Here is an 18,675-nt window from a genome sequence, read left to right on the forward strand (position 1 = left end):
AATGTTGTGCCGAACCTTTAACCTACTCTAAGATCAAACTAACTACCTACCCTTCATTTTACTATCATCCATGTACCTATCCAAGAGTCGCTTAAATGTCCCTAATGTATCTGCTTCTACTACCACCGCTGGCAGCGCATTCCACGCACCCACCACTCTCTGTGTAAAGAACTGTATAACCCAGGCTCCTTTAATTTTTGTCGAGTGGACCTTTATTCCCCAGGCCCCCTTTATATGCATTTTAAATAAATAACTTTATTAAAAAATAATAAAACAGAACTCAAGCTAAAATGCAGTCTCTACACTATGCTGCACTCCAGCCCCTTATTTAAAAATTTCTATTTTTTTCAACAAGACTCCACCTTAAACTACCATCCTCTGCCAATCAGAGGGGGTTTTACTCTGTATCTAACCCCATTTTTCTCTTTTTTAACCTATTTTTTATAAAGTGCCCTTTATGGCCCAGGCCCGTTTTATGTATTTTATGTCGAGGGCACCTTTATTCTTCAGGCCCCCTTTATATACATTTTATAAAATAACTTCATTAAAATTGAATAAATAAAACAAAAACTCAAATTAAAATAGTATTGTCTGCATCGATGATGCACTCCAGCCCCTGAGGCGCCCACTGGTCGCAGAAGGCCTCGAACGAACCGGCGGACACCACACGGTCCTTTTCCAGGGACGCCCGGGCACAAACGTAACCGCAGAAGAGAGGCAGGCAATCAGGGCGGATGGACCCCCCGATAGCCTGTAGCCTGGACCTGTGAATTGCAACCTTGGCCATGCCCAGACTGACAAGGAGATCCTCCTCTCAGCTCACCCTCCTCCACAACGGTGCCCAAAGATCAGGAGCATGGGGATCAAATGTAACCAAAACCTGAGGAGCAGCTCCCTTAAATATTCAAAGGGCTGCAACCTCACACACTCCTTGCATACATAAAACAAGGACTCATCTAGGCCGCAGAAATTATAGGCGGCCTGGGAATCAGTGAACCTACTTAAAAGTCTGGGACTGCCCTGAGCAGCACCCTCCACCCCAGGTCCCCAATGTGAAGGAGGATGACTCCTGCATAGAGAGACCTCCACTGGGGATTCCCCTCACCGCCAGATGGCGACACGGACCACCACGGTGTGTCCGGGCAGCAGACCAGGGCAAGGAAGTGGAGAGTGTGCAGGATTAGCCTGTACAGAATGCCCCTCTATGTGATGTGGACTGGCACAGCGGGCATTTCCAAGAGGCAACTCAGGTTATGTGGGACTGGCTCCCAAGGAATGTTTCAGGGCATGGGTCTGATGAGCAGTTCCGGCCGAGCGGAAGTCCACTCGGCCAGGAGCGCTCCACACTTCCGAGCCCTATCGACACCTGCAGTGAGGGGCGTCCTTGAGGCTTTGGTGACTCCTCCCCTTGTCGGTCCGAAACGGCTGCCAGGACTGTCCGGGCCCTCTCCTCCGGCGGGGATAATCCTGACTGGAGGCAACCATGTTCCAAACTCTCAATAGATCCTGGCAAAAGGCAGGCAACTCCCTCAGAGAGGCACGGCTAATATAGAAACATAGAAAATAGGAGCAGGAGTAGGCCATTTGGTCCTTCGAGCCTGCTCTGCCATTCATTATGATCATGGCTGATCAGCCACCTCAGTAACCTGCTCTCGCTTTCGCCCCATACCCTTTGATCTCTTTAGACCCAAGAGCTGTATCTAACTCCTTGAAAACATTCAATGTTTTGGCCTCAACTGCATTCTGTGGTAGCAAATTCCATAGGCTCACCACTCTCTGGGTGAAGAAATTTCTCCTCATCTCAGTCCTGAAAGGTTTACCCTGCATCCTTCGACTATGACCCCTGGTTCTGGACTCCCCCACCATCGGGAACATCCTTCCTGCATCTACCCTGTCAAGTCCTGTTAGAATTTTATAGGTTTCTATGAGATCCCCCCTTCACTCTTCTGAACTCCAGCGAATATAACGCCAACCAACTCAAATCAAATCAATATGTCAGACCCGCCATCCCAGGAATCAGTCTGGTAAACCTTCGCTGCACTCCCTCTATAGCAAGAACATCCTTCCTCAGATAAGGAGACCAAGACAGTACACAATATTCCAGGTGTGGTCTCACCAAGGCCCCGTATAATTGCAGCAAGACATTCCTGCTCCTGTACTCGAAACCTCTCGCTATGAAGGCCAACATACCATTTGCCTTTTTTACCGCCTGTTGCACCTGCATGCTTACCTTCAGCGAGTGGTGTACAAGAACACCCAGGTCTCGCTGCATATTTCCCTCTCTCAGTTTATAGCCACTCTCAGTTTATAGCTATTCAGATAATAGTCTGCCTTCCTGATTTTGCTACCAAAGTGGATAACCTCACATTTATCTACATTATACTGCATCTGCCATGCATTAGCCCACTCACTCAACTTGTCCAAATCACCCTGAAGCCTCTCTACATCCTCCTCACAACTCACCCTCCCACCCAGATTTGTGTCATCTGCAAATTTGGAGATATTACATTTGGTTCCCTCATCTAAATCATTAATATATATTGTGAATAGCTGGGGTCCTAGCACCGATCCCTGCGGTACCCCACTAGTCACTGCCTGCCATTCGGAAAAAGACCCGTTTATCCCTACTCTTTGTTTCCTGTACACCAACCAATTTTCTATTCATCGCAATTTACTACCCCCAATCCCATGCTTTAATTTTACCCGCTAATCTCTTATGTGGGTCTTTGTCAAAAGCCTTCTGAAAGTCCAAATAAACCATATCCACTGGCTCCCCCTACTCGTTACAACTTGAAGAATTCTAGTAGATTTATCGAGCATGATTTCTCTTTCGTAAATCCATGCTGACTTGGCCCGATTCTACTACTGTTCTCTAAGTGCTCTGCTATAAAATCTTTGATAATGGACTCTAGAATTTTCCCCACTACTGACGTCAGGCTGACTGGTCTATAATTCCCTGCTTTCTCTCTACCTCCCTTTTTAAATAGTGGGGTTACATTAGCTACCCTTCAATCTGTAGGAACTGTTCCAGAGTCTATAGAATCTTGGAAGATGACCACTATTTCTAGGGCCACTTCCTGAAGTACTCTGGGATGCATACCATCAGGCCCTGGGGATTTATCGGCCTTTAATCACATCAATTTCCCCAAAACCATTTCTCTGCTAATACTGATTTCTTTCAGCTTCTCTCTCTCACTAAGCCATGTGTTCCCCAACATTTCTGGTATGATATTTGTGTCCACCTTTGTGAAGACCAAAGTATGCATTTAGTTGGTCAGCCATTTCTTTGTTCCCCATAATAAATTCCCCTGTTTCTAACTGTAAGGGACCTACATTTGTCTTCACCAATCTCTTTCTCTTCACATATCTATAGAAACTTTTACAGTCAGTTTTTATGTTCCCCGCAAGCTTGCTCTCGTACTCTATTTTCCTCTTCTTAATCAATCCCTTGATCCTCCTTTGCAGCTCCATAAGGCCCTGGTTCGACCACACTTGGAATATTGTGTTCAGTTCTGGTCGCCTCATTATAGGAAGGATGTGGAAGCTGAAGAAGAGGGTGCAGAGGAGATTTACCAGGATGCTGCCTGGACTGGAGGGCATGTCCTACGAAGAAAGATTGAGGGAGCTAGGGCTTTTCTCATTGGAGCGTAGAAGGATGAGAGGTGACTTGATAGAGGGGTAGAAGATGATGAGAGGCATAGATAGAGTGGATAGCCAGAGACTTTTTCCCAGGGTGGAAAGGGCTATCACCAGGTGGCATAATTTTAAGGTGATTGGAGGAATGTTTCGGGGAGATGTCAGAGGTAGGTTCTTTACGCAGAGAGTGGTGGGTGCGTGGAATGCGCTGCCAGCGGTGGTAGTAGAAGCAGATACATTAGGGGCATTTAAGCGACTCTTGGATCGGTACATGGATGATAGTAGAATGAAGGGTAGGTAGTTAGTTTGATATTAGAGTAGGTTAAATGTTCGGCACAACATTGTGGGCCGAAGGGCCTGTACTGTGCTGTACTGTTCTATGTTCTATGATCCCAGGTCTGTTTTCTCTGGCAAATTTGTATGCCTCTTCCTTGGATCTAATGCTATCTCTAATTTCCCTTGTAAGCCATGGTTTGGCCAACTTGCGCCTCATACTTTCATAGTTTCCTTTACTGAGATTCAGGACCCTGGTCTCAGAATCAACTATGTCACTCTCCATCTTGATGACAAATTCGTTCATATTATGGTCACTCATCCCCAAGGGGTCTCACACAACCAGACTGTCAATTGTTCCTCTCTCATTACGCAATACCCAGTCTAGTTTGACCTGTTCTCTAGTTGGTTCCTCAACGTATTGGTCCAGACAACCATCCCGTATACATTCCAAGAAAACATCACCACTATAGTTTGGGGACTGGGAGCTGCATGTCATCTTGAAGGCAATGCCCCTTGCAGTAAAAATACATCACCAACGCACACCATCTGGGAGGACACTCGACGTACAGGTATCTCTGCAGGGTCCAAAGGTGGAGAGTCACGGCCTGGGTACGGACGCACACCAGCACCTGGCCGCCCTCCACAATCGGGAGACTCAAGACAGCGGCAGAAACCCAATGCTTTTCTCTTGCCGCAGAAGAAATCAACAAACTTATTCTGAACCTTGGTGACAAATGCAGGGAGTGGTACCAAAGTGACCAACCAGTACCGCGGCATCAAGGCCACCAGTTGGTGTATGACTCGTGCTCGGTCCCTGCAGGAAACACTCGGAGCAGTCCTGCCCAATGCCCAAGCGAGTGGTGACTTTTGCTTCCCAATCCTGCCAGTTTTCTGGTCAGTTTTCCTCAGCAAGGCTCCATTGGACTCCCAGATAGAGGAGGTGTGTGCTGTTCCATGGAAAATGCGTTAATACCTCTGGCAGGGAGTTCACCCGCCACTGACCCACCAGAGGTCCAGAACATTTCTCCTAATTGATCCTCATGGCAGATGTGGCAGAAAAGATCTGCTGGCGCTTGTGCATCCTCCTCAAGTCAATGGGATCTGTGCCCATGAGCAGCATGTCAGCTGAGAGGCTGACCTGCATGCCCGACCCACATAGAACCAAAACCACCAACCTCCTGCAAAGCAGGCACAGGAATGGCTCCATGCAGGTGGTATATAGTTGGCTGGACATGGGGCATCCCTGACGTACTCCTCTCCCACGTCGAAGGAATGACATCAAGGACCCATTACCTTTGACCAGACAGTCTGTGGTAGTGTACAAAAGTCGGACCAGGCCACAAGATGCACCCTGAATCCGAACACGCGCAGAGTCACGAAAAGATATTTGTGATCCACCCTGTCAAACATCATCTCCTGATCAAGGGAGAGAAAGGCAGCCGACCGACCAGTCCTCTGGGAAGGCTGGATTAGCTCCTGGACCAGGTGGATGTTGTCCTGGATGGATCGGCCAGTGTTGGATCATGTGGGCCAGCATGGAGCCTGAACGGGTAGACATAACCCAGGCAAAGATCTTATAATCCAAGGAGGGAGACCAGACTTCAGTTCTTAAGCAAGCGGAGATCGTCCCTCTTCAGCAGTCTTCAGCAGCAGGACGATGATTGCCCTATGCCACAGGAAGGGCATTTCCCTAGTCGCCAGGCTTTCCCCAGGACCCGTGTGTAATCGTCCCCAAGACATCCTAGAATGCCCTGAGGAACTGCACAGTCAGCCTGTTCAGCCCTGGGGATTTGCCCCTCGGGAGCTCATGGAGGGCACTGTCAGCTCCGCCAATGTGAGCGGAGGCTCCAGTCATCTGGCACTGTTACGACCAGGTGAGAAAGGTGTGTAGGGTTCTTTCTCATCCTTCACCTGTCTTTCCAGTCAAGGATCTGGTGGGTTTTTTTTAAAACAAGTTCTTTCTTTACTTCAGTAACAGTTTAAAAACATCAATGTTCATGTGGCGAAATTAATGTGTCTCATTCTTGGCAGGTGGGGGCCTGCATGACAGGCGCCCCCTGGGCTGACATTTGGCTGGTTTTCCCACAAAACTCTGCGCGCGTCCTCGCTGGACGGATCTAGAGAGAACAAAGTGCCTTAAAAAGTACAGACCAAGAGGCCCATTCCCTGGGGTCCGTAACGGAGGATCCATCATCGGCCAACAGCTCAAGGAGCTGCTTACGGCCCCCCCACCATTTTTCCAGCAAGTCGAAGGGTGAAGCGCAGTCCAAATCTTCCAGGATCTGGATCACGACCTCACGTACGCGCCTCGGGACCTTACGAGCTGCAGGTCCCTCAGCGAGCCCTTCTCTTTGTATGCCTGCCACAGGGCCGAGTCCACGTTAGCCTGACCGAGACAAGACTCCAAGTCGAGCATCTCCCTCTCTAGGTGCTCGATCTTGGCTACCCGCCTCTTGGTCGACCCCTTCGCATACTCATGACAGAAAACATGGATGTGAGTCTTGCCCACATCTCACCATAGCCTCAAAGAGGGGAAGCCCCCTTGCTTCCTTCTCCAGTTGGCCCAGAATTGACGGAATTAGTCCTGGAATCGAACAGTATGCGGACCCGCCCGTGTGTGGAGCGGAGTGCGCTCCACCCACAACAAGTGGTTGTTCGAGCATGGCACCATCTGTATGGAGGCTGCTGAGACGCAGGAGACGTACACCTGCAAAATGTAGAGGCAGTCGATTTGGGACCTTCCTCCTCCAGACTTCCAGGTGACAGCGCTAGAGTCGGGATGGCGATCCGCCAAACGTCCACCTCTGCTGGGGACCGGAGCAATCCCTCACCTTGAGGGTACAGTTAAAATCCCCCCCCCACCCTCCCCCCGAGGATGATGCACTCACTGCTATCGTTGGGCTCAAGAGAATGGACACTTCTTCAAAGAAATGTGCTTGCAATGCACCGGGCCTACACGCATACACATTCACAAAGTGGAGCGCTACATCACCCAGGCGAATGGCGAGGTGGATCAAGCTGCCTGGCCCAAGCTCCTTGGCACCCAAAATCTCCGTCTGGAAGGTCGGGGCCAACAAGATAGCCACCCCACGAGAAATAAGGGTGAGGTGACTCATGTAGACCCCACCCTGCCACTCCAGGAGCCAGGTGGGTTTGTCTCCCGGAACGGTGTGGGTTTCCTGCAGAAAGCTCACCGCCTATCTCCCTTCCCTGAGGACTGAGAGATTGCGAAATCTGTTGCAGTTGATGCTGAGGCTGGCTATGGTTATCTTCATGTCAAAAGTACTTTGAAACCTGTCACCAACACCTTACTGTGAGGAGGGTGTGGAAGTGCACCTCGCTTTCTACTCCCCCAACAACCCATTGAGGAACGCTTTAAACTGGCGCCTCTCAACCAGTTTCATGCCCGCGCCTTCTACCCTTCTTGAGGGGGCCACGGAGGGACCTGATGATCAGCGCCAGATTCAACCACTGGCCTAGGGCCAGCTGAACTTTACTGCTGCAACCCCTGCAGGCGCAAGGAAGTGCCAGAGTTCTGCAGTGGGGATGAGAGGAGACTCGGTAGAAGGCAAGAGGGAGTCCACCGCCTCACTGGCTTTGGACCTAAGATCATCCTCCGTGCCCCACACTGAGTCCCCATCCTCCTCCAGGTTGTCACCACCAGCGACCGACACATCCACCACACACGCAGACGTCACGACTGCGCCAGCTGGTCCCTCACAATCCCACCCCCAGGATGAATGGCAGAGGAATCCTCTCTGGGTTCTTCTACAGAACTGGAGCCGATGGGTGCCAGCGGTTCAGGATCTCCCTCCACCACCGTCCCTGGCCAGAGAGTGGCCCAGGGAAGATGGTAGTTCCCAACTCCGGAAATCCAGCCGGGACTGGATGCAGAGAGAGGAGGCCATCTCCTGCCACACCAACCTCCACAGGCCCAGCAGATGTGGGAGAAATGGGTTCGAATTCATGGGGCATTGGCACCAGTACTGGGGAAGGAGGGAGCTGTTCCGATGGGACCAGAGTCCTGGCGAATCGCATAACTAGGGCTGTAGATAGGGCTTTAAACTAAATAGTGGGGGGGGGGGGGGGGGGTTCAGTTGCAAGGAAAATTAGGAAGTCAAAGTTAAAGGAGCAGGTTGGAATTCAGGTTAGTGATGAGGCTGATTGTTACCAGAAAAAAGGAAGGAACAGAATGTGTGAATGTCATATTGTACCAAGGAATCGTACAAGAGTAGGGAAATTTGATAACAGAACAAACTTAAAGGCTTTGTATCTGAATGCACAAAGCATTTGGAATAAAATTAATGTGTTAACAGCGCAAATAGAGACAAATGGGTATGATTTAGTGGCGATTACTGAGACGTGGTTGCAGGGAAACCAGGTTTGGAAATTGAATATCCAAGGGTACTCAGTATTTCGGAAAGATAGGCAGGAAGAAAAAGGAGGTGGTGTAGCTTTGTTAGTAAAGGAAGAGATCAGTGCTGTAGTGAAATGATATAGGCACTGGAGATCAAGACATAGAATCAGTCTGGGTAGAAATAAGAAATAGCAAGGGAAAGAAGTCCCTGGTGGGAATAATCTGTAGGTCCCCAAACAGTAGTTCCACAGTGGGACACAGTATAAACCAGGAAAAACTGGAGGCTTGTAAGAAAGGTACGGTAATAATCATGGTGATTTTAATATGCATATAGACTGGATTAATCAAATTGGCAAGGGTAGCCTCGATGGAGAGTTCATTGAATGTATTAGAGATTGTTTTTTGGAGCAATATGTTGTGAAACCAACCAGGGAGCAGGCTATTCTAGATTTGGTGTTGTGTAATGAGGTGGGATTAATACATGATCTCATTGTTAAGGATCCTCTCGGGAAAAGTGATCATAGCATGCTAGAATTACAAATTCAGTTTGAGGGCGAGAAGCTGGAGTCTCACACCAGCGTTCTGGAGTTAAACAAAGGTAATTACATAGGCATGAGGACAGATTTGGCCCTAGTGGACTGGGCAGGTAGACTAAAAGGTAGGACAGTTGATGAGCAGTGGCAGATGTTTAAAGAGATATTCAATTTCTTCCAACTAAAATATATGCCAGACAGCAAGAAAGATTGTAAGAGGGGGAAAAACATCCATGGCTAAGCGAGGAAGTTAAGGATAACATAAAGACAAAAACTAAGGCATACCATATTGCAAAGGCCAGTGGCAGGCTGGAAGATTGGGAAACTTTTAAAGAGCAACAAAAGGTTCCTAAAAAAAAAAAGTAATAAAAAGAGCAAAAGTAAATTATGAAAGAAAACTAGCGCAAAATATAAAAACGGATAGCAAAAACTTCTATAAGTATATAAAAGGGAAGGGAGTAGCTAAAGTGAATGTTGGTCCCTTGGAGGATGAGACTGGGGAGTTAATAGTGGGAACACAGAAATGGCAGAGACACTAAATCAGTATTTTGCCTCAGTTTTCACAGTGGAGGACAGAAGTACCATCCCAATAGTTACAGATAATGCAGAGGTTATAGAAAGGGAGGAACTGAGAACAATCATCATCACTGGGATAAAATTACTGAGCAAACTATTGGGATTGAAGGCAGACAAGTCCCCAGGGCCTGATGGCCTACATCCTAGGGTCTTAAAGGAAGTGGCAGCGGAGATAGTGGATCCATTGGTTATAATATTCCAAAATTCCCAGGATGCGGGGAAGGTTCCAGTGGATTGGAAAAATGATAATTATAACACCCTTATTCAAAAAGGGAAGGCGGCAGAAAGTCGGAAACTATAGACCAGTTAGTTTAACATCTGTCATTGGGAAATTGTTAGAATCCATTATTAAGGAAGTAATAACAGGACATTTAGAAAGTCAAAACGCAATCCATCAGAGTCAGCATGGTTTTATGAAGGGTAAATCGTGTTTGACTAATTTGCCAGAGTTCTTCGAAGATGTAACAAGTAAAGTGGATAATGGGGATCCTGTAGATGTAGTTTATCTGGACTTCCAGAAGGCATTTGATAAGGTGCCGCACAAAAGGTTAATACACAAGGTAAGATCACATGGGGTTAGGGGCAATTTGTTAGCTTGGACAGAGAATTGGGATAAATAGGTCTTTTTCTGGTTGGCAAGATGTAACTAGTGGGGTGCCACAGGGTTCGGTCCTCGGGCCCCAACTATTTACAATCTATATTAATGACCTGGATGCAGGGATAGAAGGTACTATAGCCAAATTTGCAGATGACTCTAAAATAGGTGGGATTGTAAGTTGCAATAAAGAAATAAGAAATGTACAAATGGATATGGATAGGTTAGGTGAATGGGCCAAAATTTGGCAGATGGAGTTTAACGTGGATAAGTGTGAGGTTATCCATTTTGGTCAGAAGAATAGAAAGGCAAATTATCTAAATGGAGAGAAACTTCAGAGTGCTTCAGTGCAGAGGGATCTGGGAGTCCTCGTGTATTAATCGCAGAAAACTAGTATGCAGGTGCAGCAGGTAATAAGGAAGGCAAATGGAATTTTGGCATTTATTGCTAAAGGAATAGAGTATAAAAGTAGGGAAGTGTTACTGCAACTGTTCAAGGTATTAGTGAGACCGCACCTGGAGTTTTGGTCCCCTTACTTGAGGAGGGATGTAGTTGCATTGGAGGCGGTTCAGAGGAGGTTCACGAGATTGATTCCAGAGATGAGGGGTTTGTCTTATGAAGAGAGATAAGAACAAAGAACAAAGAAAATTACAGCACAGGAACAGGCCCTTCGGCCCTCCAAGCCTGCGCCGATCCAGATCCTCTATCTAAACATGTCGCCTATTTTCTAAGGGTCTGTTTGATTGAGCAGTTTAGGCCTTTACTCTCTGGAGTTTAGAAGAATGAGAGGAGATCTAATTGAGGTATTGTTGAAGAAATTCAGATTATGCCAAATTGTTGAACAAATTCTCTCTGCCATTTTATATTGTTGAAGAAATTCAGATTATGCCAAATTGTTGAACAAATTCTCTCTGCCATTTTAGATTGTTGAAGAATTTCAGATTATGCCAAATTGTTGAACAAATTCTCTCTGCCATTTTATATTGTTGAAGAAATTCAGATTATGCCAAATTGTTGAACAAATTCTCTCTGCCATTTTATATTGTTGAAGAATTTCAGATTATGCCAAATTGTTGAACAAATTCTCTCTGCCATTTTATATTGTTGAAGAAATTCAAATTATGCCAAATTGTTGAACAAATTCTCCGGACTCAGACCTTGAGCATTAACAAACTTTATTGCATGATATCATGGGGCGCACACCTTTCCTAAGTGCGATCCAGTGCCACTCCACCGAAAAAAGGAAAATCCACAACGGATATACAGTTACTCAGCCCATCCTGGCTGGACATAATCCAATCATAACGGTTATTGATTACACACATTACACATATTACCAATTAGATTACTCATTAGGCATCATGTGGCTACGTGATCAGCTCGTGCAAGCCCCCTGATCATCTTGTGATGTTTCCTTCTACCTTTATCAAGCTTGCATTCCTGAGTGCTTCGTGCAGTCTGCAGTTACACTGATAAGAGGGGCCCTGCTTGGTGTTTGTGCTAAGCCGTACCATGCTCAAGGCTGCAAGCTAACTAACTTGTCCCACAATGCCTTGGGTAAATACTCCATTTTGTAACAATATGTGGCTATACTTTCAACTTGTATATGAGTGTGTATATATATATATTCACTAGGATTATATTAATCTACTTACTCAAATAACAGTTATAGAAGCAAAAGCTCAGCAAAACTGCTACCACAATCCCTCCTTTTTGATCATAAGATCAAAGGAACAGGTCAGGATCCCCTGCAAAAGGGGAATGTAGCCGGAGCCTGGGGCATTATCCGGCGGTGGAGGCTCGGAATCAGAAGGGTAGGCTGAGCCACCCTCGGACAAGGGGCGTGGGTTTGCCTGATCAGTATGTTTCTCACACTAACTGTTCCTTAGGAATGTGTCATGTCTGGGTGATGAGATAAGAAGAGTGCTGTTGAAGTACAATGTCTCTCTCTCTCTCTCTCTCGCTGTACCAGCTGCAAGGCCAAGTTGCCTCTGCAGCCCTGAAGTTATGAAGTCATTGCTGATAAGCTGTCCCTCCCTGCAGCACTGAAGCTAGCTTGTTAGCAATACATGATTGATTAATTATTTCATCTTAAATGTCCCCATAAAATTCTGTTCTTAAAATTCTGTTCTCACAGTCCCCCCTTTTATTCTTCAAAACATTTTAAGAATCCTTCCCTTGATCCCACCGAGGTGCCTTTGATGGTCTCTATTTGTCTAGAAACAGACTTCAACACCCGGAGGGGTCGCACTCAATACGTTGCCTGCTTGTGCCACAAGAGGGGCCTGCGGGAACTCTGTAAAGGCATAAGTTTTGCAGGGGCTTCAATTACTTGTTTACAACATAAAAGGTGGTACCCTTGTACAATAACAATTTCATTTAAGCATCACTGTTACATAATTGATTGTACAAACATAATACAATTCCATTCTTAGAGTACATTGATCATTCATTAATTCATTTTAAGTATATATGTAAAGGTTATACAATTACCCTTTTATGGTATAACTATTTGTCTCTCCTTTGACAGAGCAAGTTCGAACACTAATTGCTTTTTGGGTAGCTGTCCAACCTGTGTTCATACATCCTCTTACATTGCCTAATTCATTTCTAAAGTTGCCAAATTAAGTAGGTCACATATAACACCATGATACCCAAAACCACTATCAGGACATGGGAGATAATTCTAAACCAGGGGTGTATCTGCACGTCTGATCCCCAGTTCCATAAGTCCTCCTGCCAGGTAGAATCATTTATCTCGTCAATCTCATCTTGTAGCATCTTGAACTGTTGTTCCAAATTGTAGTACACTACAGCAATGACTTCTCGCTGCTGTCTATCTTTACCCAAGCGTGTGGGCAATGGCTGAATAGTCAAATCCTCCTTAAAACTTTCTGTCACAGTTATTGTTTCTGTCTTTTGTTTATGTATCTCTACCAACTCCATCTTCCCTACTCAGGTTGGTATTTGTGGGTTGAACCAAAATGTACTGTTGCTCACCGGACAAGTCCGTTTATGTCCATACTGGTACTCCTTCGCTGTGGTGGTTAAGCAATATCTCCCCTTTCCCATATAGGCCACATGGGTTAACCCTGACAATGCTTTCCTAGTCTCCATGGTGCAATTTACAGTGGCATTAAATCCACATTTTAATTCTGCCATTTTATATAGAGGATGAGGACATATGACCACCTGGTTTTCCAGACTACTCTCAGACAATGGACAATGTTGCTCCAATTACCTCTTTTCCAATTTCCACAACATTTCCATAACATAGGGTAATATATCATAGTATTTTATGTAATCTTTTCCCCTCATCACCCCTATATTTTCTACTTTGTATAATTGCATCCCTAACTTATCTCAGAATTACAGGTATTCCCAACACTACTCCAATACTCATAGATCCTGTATTTACACATTCCTGATCTTTCCATACTATAAGTTTTCTGAGTTGGCACCTGGTAATTTTATCATATACAATTTTATTAGTTTTTATTATCGCAAGTCCATTTTTTGGTCCTGCAGTTAAGGCAGGGCAAGGGAGACCAGTCACTTGTGACTGCTGGGTCGTAACCTTACTCGTCGGTAATTCGGATGTGGGGGTAACCGTGGGGGTTGGTGCTTCTTGTCTGTTTAATCTCACAACCTGGAATAGGAACTGTCCTTTTTTTTTATCTTAGAGCTTTAATATCTTGCGCTAGGGGGAGTTCGAGGATTGTCTGCACTCATTTTTGCTCTATCTCATGCTTTCCCTGTGTTACTACTATTCCCAAATAAGAAACCTTTTCCTTCATTATCTGTGCCTTTTTCAGCTTAACTTTCACTCTGACCTTCTGGAGAAAGGTGGAATATCGATCAATTATTATAAAATCCCTGGGAGAGACACATCCAGGTGAACTGTTGTCCCTGGAACGTAAACTTAAAGAACCCAATGCTAATATCCAACACAGTAAACCACTTAGACTGTTTTTTTTTTACTTTCTAAAACTTTGGGATTGTCCTCTTAAATATCAGATAAATTTCCCTTTGAGTGCTTTAAATAACCACTCATATCAATTAAATTTTGTTTATTGATTCCAATTTCTTATGCCCAGACTTGGTTGTACTTTTTGTATGTTAAAGACAGAAATGCTTGCAACTATCTCTCCTTCTCAAGCACTTTGTCTCATTGATAAAGATGCTGTGGCATTTGCTGTCTGCAATTAAATTCTTAAATTCTCAAAGCTGCTGGATCTCTTGCTGTGGCATCAGTTCTCACATGGCCTTGGAACCTGCCGTCACCTGCTTATAAAAAAAACACAAAGAATCCATTGTGGCTCTGCCCCTGAGCCCAATGGGTTAATTTGTCCACTTATATCTGTCAATTTAGAAATTTAAAATTTAACAATGTCCAATATGTATAAATTTGACTCTCAGCAATGCAAAAAGCTGCAGCAGGGTTAAGTTCTTTGTTTGTCTACATGGGGGCGGAGCAAAACATTCTCAGCTGCGTCACTTTACGTAATCTTTCTTTTCTGATCGAAAAGAACTACTGTCCATTTTAAACTTTTTTCAATCCTTTTGGTATCCTTAGGATTTGAAAACAACAAAATCATTAGTAACATTATCAACTTCAAAGGAAAGCATCTCCATCAGGAAAGACAGCATTTTAGATCAAACTGCAATTGTTTTCAAATTTTTAGCATCTTTTGTAAGAGGTTTCTAATGCCAGGAATTTTTTTTTTTATAACAAAGATGCTTCCAAATTCCAATTCACTGCAATAAATATTTAAAAATCAAAACTGCCAATCTTATATGAACGAGTCTTGTGTCCGGAACTGAAGGCTCCTCCAAAACTTGACATAATAAACTTGAAAGTTCATTGTGGCCACAAATGAAATTTCCAGTTTTCAAATTTAACAGGTCAATTAACTACACACAGAACAGAATAGCACGTGCTTTGTTTTTTTAAGATGGTAAATTACGTCATTTTTCTTGTTCTTTCTTCAGGTGCCTTTTCGAAGGCCTGTAATAAACCAAAAACTAAAGGAAAAGTTATTTAACATTCTTAACACAAAAGATTTAACAAACTTTAAACAGAGAGAATCTTTCCTATTTCTCCTTTGTTTAGTTTCCAATTAAAGCAGTGTTTTAAACTTCAAATTGGATTTTTGCCAGACATCTTCAGACCTTCAAGGCTGAAGCTTATCTCTTAGAAAATTGTTCATTGCCTTTTCACAGTTGCAAAACCAACTTTTAAAATAAAAATAAAACTTTAACTTAAAATATAATTCAATTTTATATCCCATTCCTGGGTGCACAATCTTAAATTGAAATGAACACACTCAACAATCACTTTTCACACTCATTCAATTCCAAACAACTTAATAGACTCATGCTTTCAACATTGTGCTTCAACATTAAAGCCAGACAACAAAGGGTTAACGACAGTCAGTTCGACGGAACACAATTTGTACATCCCAGGGACATTCAATTCATGGAAGCTTCCAACATTCACACATTCAAATCAAAGACACAGTAACTTGTTTTACTCTAAAACATACCTATCTTAAAAAAAAACTTATTTACCGTGGCGCTTCTGCGTCTCCTTCGAGGGGGCAAACGGACGTGGGCCGCCTTTCTCCAGAGGACACGGTTTAGTTATCCCCGGGGGCGGCCCTTCGTTCTTGGAAGCCGTCGAGCCCATTCTTCTTTCTACTTTCTCAAAACCTTCTTCACTTACGAGTTCTTTTCTATGAATCAAGTAACACTAAAACAAAGGAAAACGAACAAGACACAAGAACACGAATAGACACAGTTAATGTTAAATTCTCAAAGTCATCTAACCGGCTCACCCCTGTGTCTCAGGTCAACGGTCACGATCACGCAGCCTGTCGGGTCAATTTAGTATGGTCACGGCTCCTTACAGTCTTTACCTTAAGGCCAGCCTGTGTACCCTTTATCTAATTAGGTTCGTTCAGGATCCTGTAATTAAGGGATCCTGCCGACTATGCCAATTGTTGAAGAAATTCAGATTATGCCAAATTGTTGAACAAATTCTCCGGACTCAGACCTTGAGCATTAACAAACTTTATTGCATGATATCATGGGGTGCACACCTTTCCTAAGTGCGGTCCAATGCCACTCCACCGAAAAAAGGAAAATCCACAACGGATATACAGTTACTCAGCCCATCCTGTCTGGACATAATCCAATCATAACGGTTATTGATTACATACATTACACATATTACCAATTAGATTACTCATTAGGCATCATGTGGCTGTGTGATCGGCTCGTGCAAGCCCCCTGATCATCTTGTTTCCTTCTACCTTTATCAAGCTTGCATTGATAAGAGGGGCCCTGCTTGGTGTTTGTGCTAAGCCGTACCATGCTCAAGGCTGCAAGCTAACTAACTTGTCCCACAATGCCTTGGGTAAATACTCCATTTTGTAACAATATGTGGCTATACTTCCAACTTGTATATGTGTGTGTATATATATATATATATATATATATATATATATACACTAGGATTATATTAATCTACTTACTCAAATTGTCGAAGTTGTCGAGCGTGGGAGCCGTGGTTTACTCAAGAAGTTGAAGCGCTTGTCAAGAGGAAGAGGGCGGCTTATGTTAGGATGAGACGTGAAGGCTCAGTTAGGGCGCTTGAGAGTTACAAGCTAGCCAGGAAGGATCTAAAGGGAGGGCTAAGAAGAGCAAGGAGAGGACACGAGAAGTCATTGGCGGATAGGATCAAAGAAAACCCTAAGGCTTTCTATAGGTATATCAGGAATAAAAGAATGATAAGAGTTAGAACAGGGCCAATCAAGGATAGTAGTGGGAAGTTGTGTGCGGAATCAGAGGAGATAGGGGAAGCGTTAAATGAATATTTTTCGTCAGTATTTACAGTAGAGAAAGAAAATGTTGCTGAGGAGATTACTGAGATACAGCCTACTAGGCTAGATGGGATTGAGATTCACAAGGAGGAGGTGTTAGCAATTTTGGAAAGAGTGAAAATAGATAAGTCCCCTGGGCCAGATGGGATTTATCCTAGGATTCTCTGGGAAGCCAGGGAGGAGATTGCAGAGCCGTTGTTGTTGATCTTTATGTCGTCATTGTCGACAGGAGTAGTGCCGGAAGACTGGAGGATAGCAAATGTTGTCCCCTTGTTCAAGAAGGGGAGTAGAGACAGCCCTGGTAATTATAGACCTGTGAGCCTTACTTCGGTTGTGGGTAAAATGTTGGAAAAGGTTATAAGAGATAGGATTTATAATCATCTTGAAAAGAATAAGTTCATTTGCGATAGTCAGCACGGTTTTGTGAAAGGTAGGTCGTGCCTCACAAACCTTATTGAGTTTTTCGAGAAGGTGACCAAACAGGTGGATGAGGGTAAAGCCGTGGATGTGGTGTATATGGATTTCAGTAAGGCGTTTGATAAGGTTCCCCACGGTAGGCTATTGCAGAAAATACGGAAGTATGGGGTTGAAGGTGATTTAGAGCTTTAGATCAGAAATTGGCTAGCTGAAAGAAGACAGAGGGTGGTGGTTGATGGCAAATGTTCATCCTGGAGTTTAGTTACTAGTGGTGTACCGCAAGGTTCTGTTTTGGGGCCACTGCTGTTTGTCATTTTTATAAATGACCTGGATGAGGGTGTAGAAGGGTGGGTTAGTAAATTTGCGGATGACACGAAGGTCGGTGGAGTTGTGGATAGTGTCGAAGGGTGTTGTAGGGTACAGAGGGACATAGATAGGCTGCAGAGCTGGGCTGAGAGATGGCAAATGGAGTTTAATGCGGAGAAGTGTGAGGTGATTCACTTTGGAAGGAGTAACAGCAATGCAGAGTACTGGGCTAATGGGAAGATTCTTGGTAGTGTAGATGAGCAGAGAGATCTTGGTGTCCAGGTACATAAATCCCTGAAAGTTGCTACCCAGGTTAATAGGGCTGTTAAGAAGGCATATGGTGTGTTAGCTTTTATTAGTAGGGGGATCGAGTTTCGGAGCCACGAGGTCATGATGCAGCTGTACAAAACTCTGGTGAGGCCGCACCTTGAGTATTGCGTGCAGTTCTGGTCACCGCATTATAGGAAGGATGTGGAAGCTTTGGAAAGGGTGCAGAGGAGATTTACTAGGATGTTGCCTGGTATGGAGGGAAGGTCTTACGAGGAAAGGCTGAGGGACTTGGGGTTGTTTTCGTTAGAGAGAAGGAGGAGGAGAGGTGACTTAATAGAGACATACAAGATAATCAGAGGGTTAGATAGGGTGGATAGTGAGAGTCTTTTTCCTCGGATGATGATGGCAAACACGAGGGGACATAGCTTTAAGTTGAGGAGTGAAAGATATAGGACAGATGTTAGAGGTAGTTTCTTTACTCAGAGAGTAGTAGGGGCGTGGAACGCCCTGCCTGCAACAGTAGTAGACTCGCCAACTTTAAGGGCATTTAAGTGGTCATTGGATAGACATATGGATGAAAATGGAATAGTGTAGGTCAGATGGTCGGTGCAACATCGAGGGCCGAAGGGCCTGTACTGCGCTGTAATGTTCTAAAAAAAAACAGTTATAGAAGCAAAAGCTCAGCAAAACTGCTACCACAGGTATATGAGATGATTAAGGGGATTGACAAAGTAGACGTGGAGAGGATGTTTCCTCTGGTGGGACAATCTAGAATGAGCGGTCATAGTTTCAGCATAAGGGGTAGCAGATTTAAAACAGAGATGA

The sequence above is a fragment of the Heterodontus francisci genome, chromosome 22 (assembly GCF_036365525.1).
Source record: "Heterodontus francisci isolate sHetFra1 chromosome 22, sHetFra1.hap1, whole genome shotgun sequence".
Taxonomy (NCBI): Eukaryota; Metazoa; Chordata; class Chondrichthyes; order Heterodontiformes; family Heterodontidae; genus Heterodontus; species Heterodontus francisci.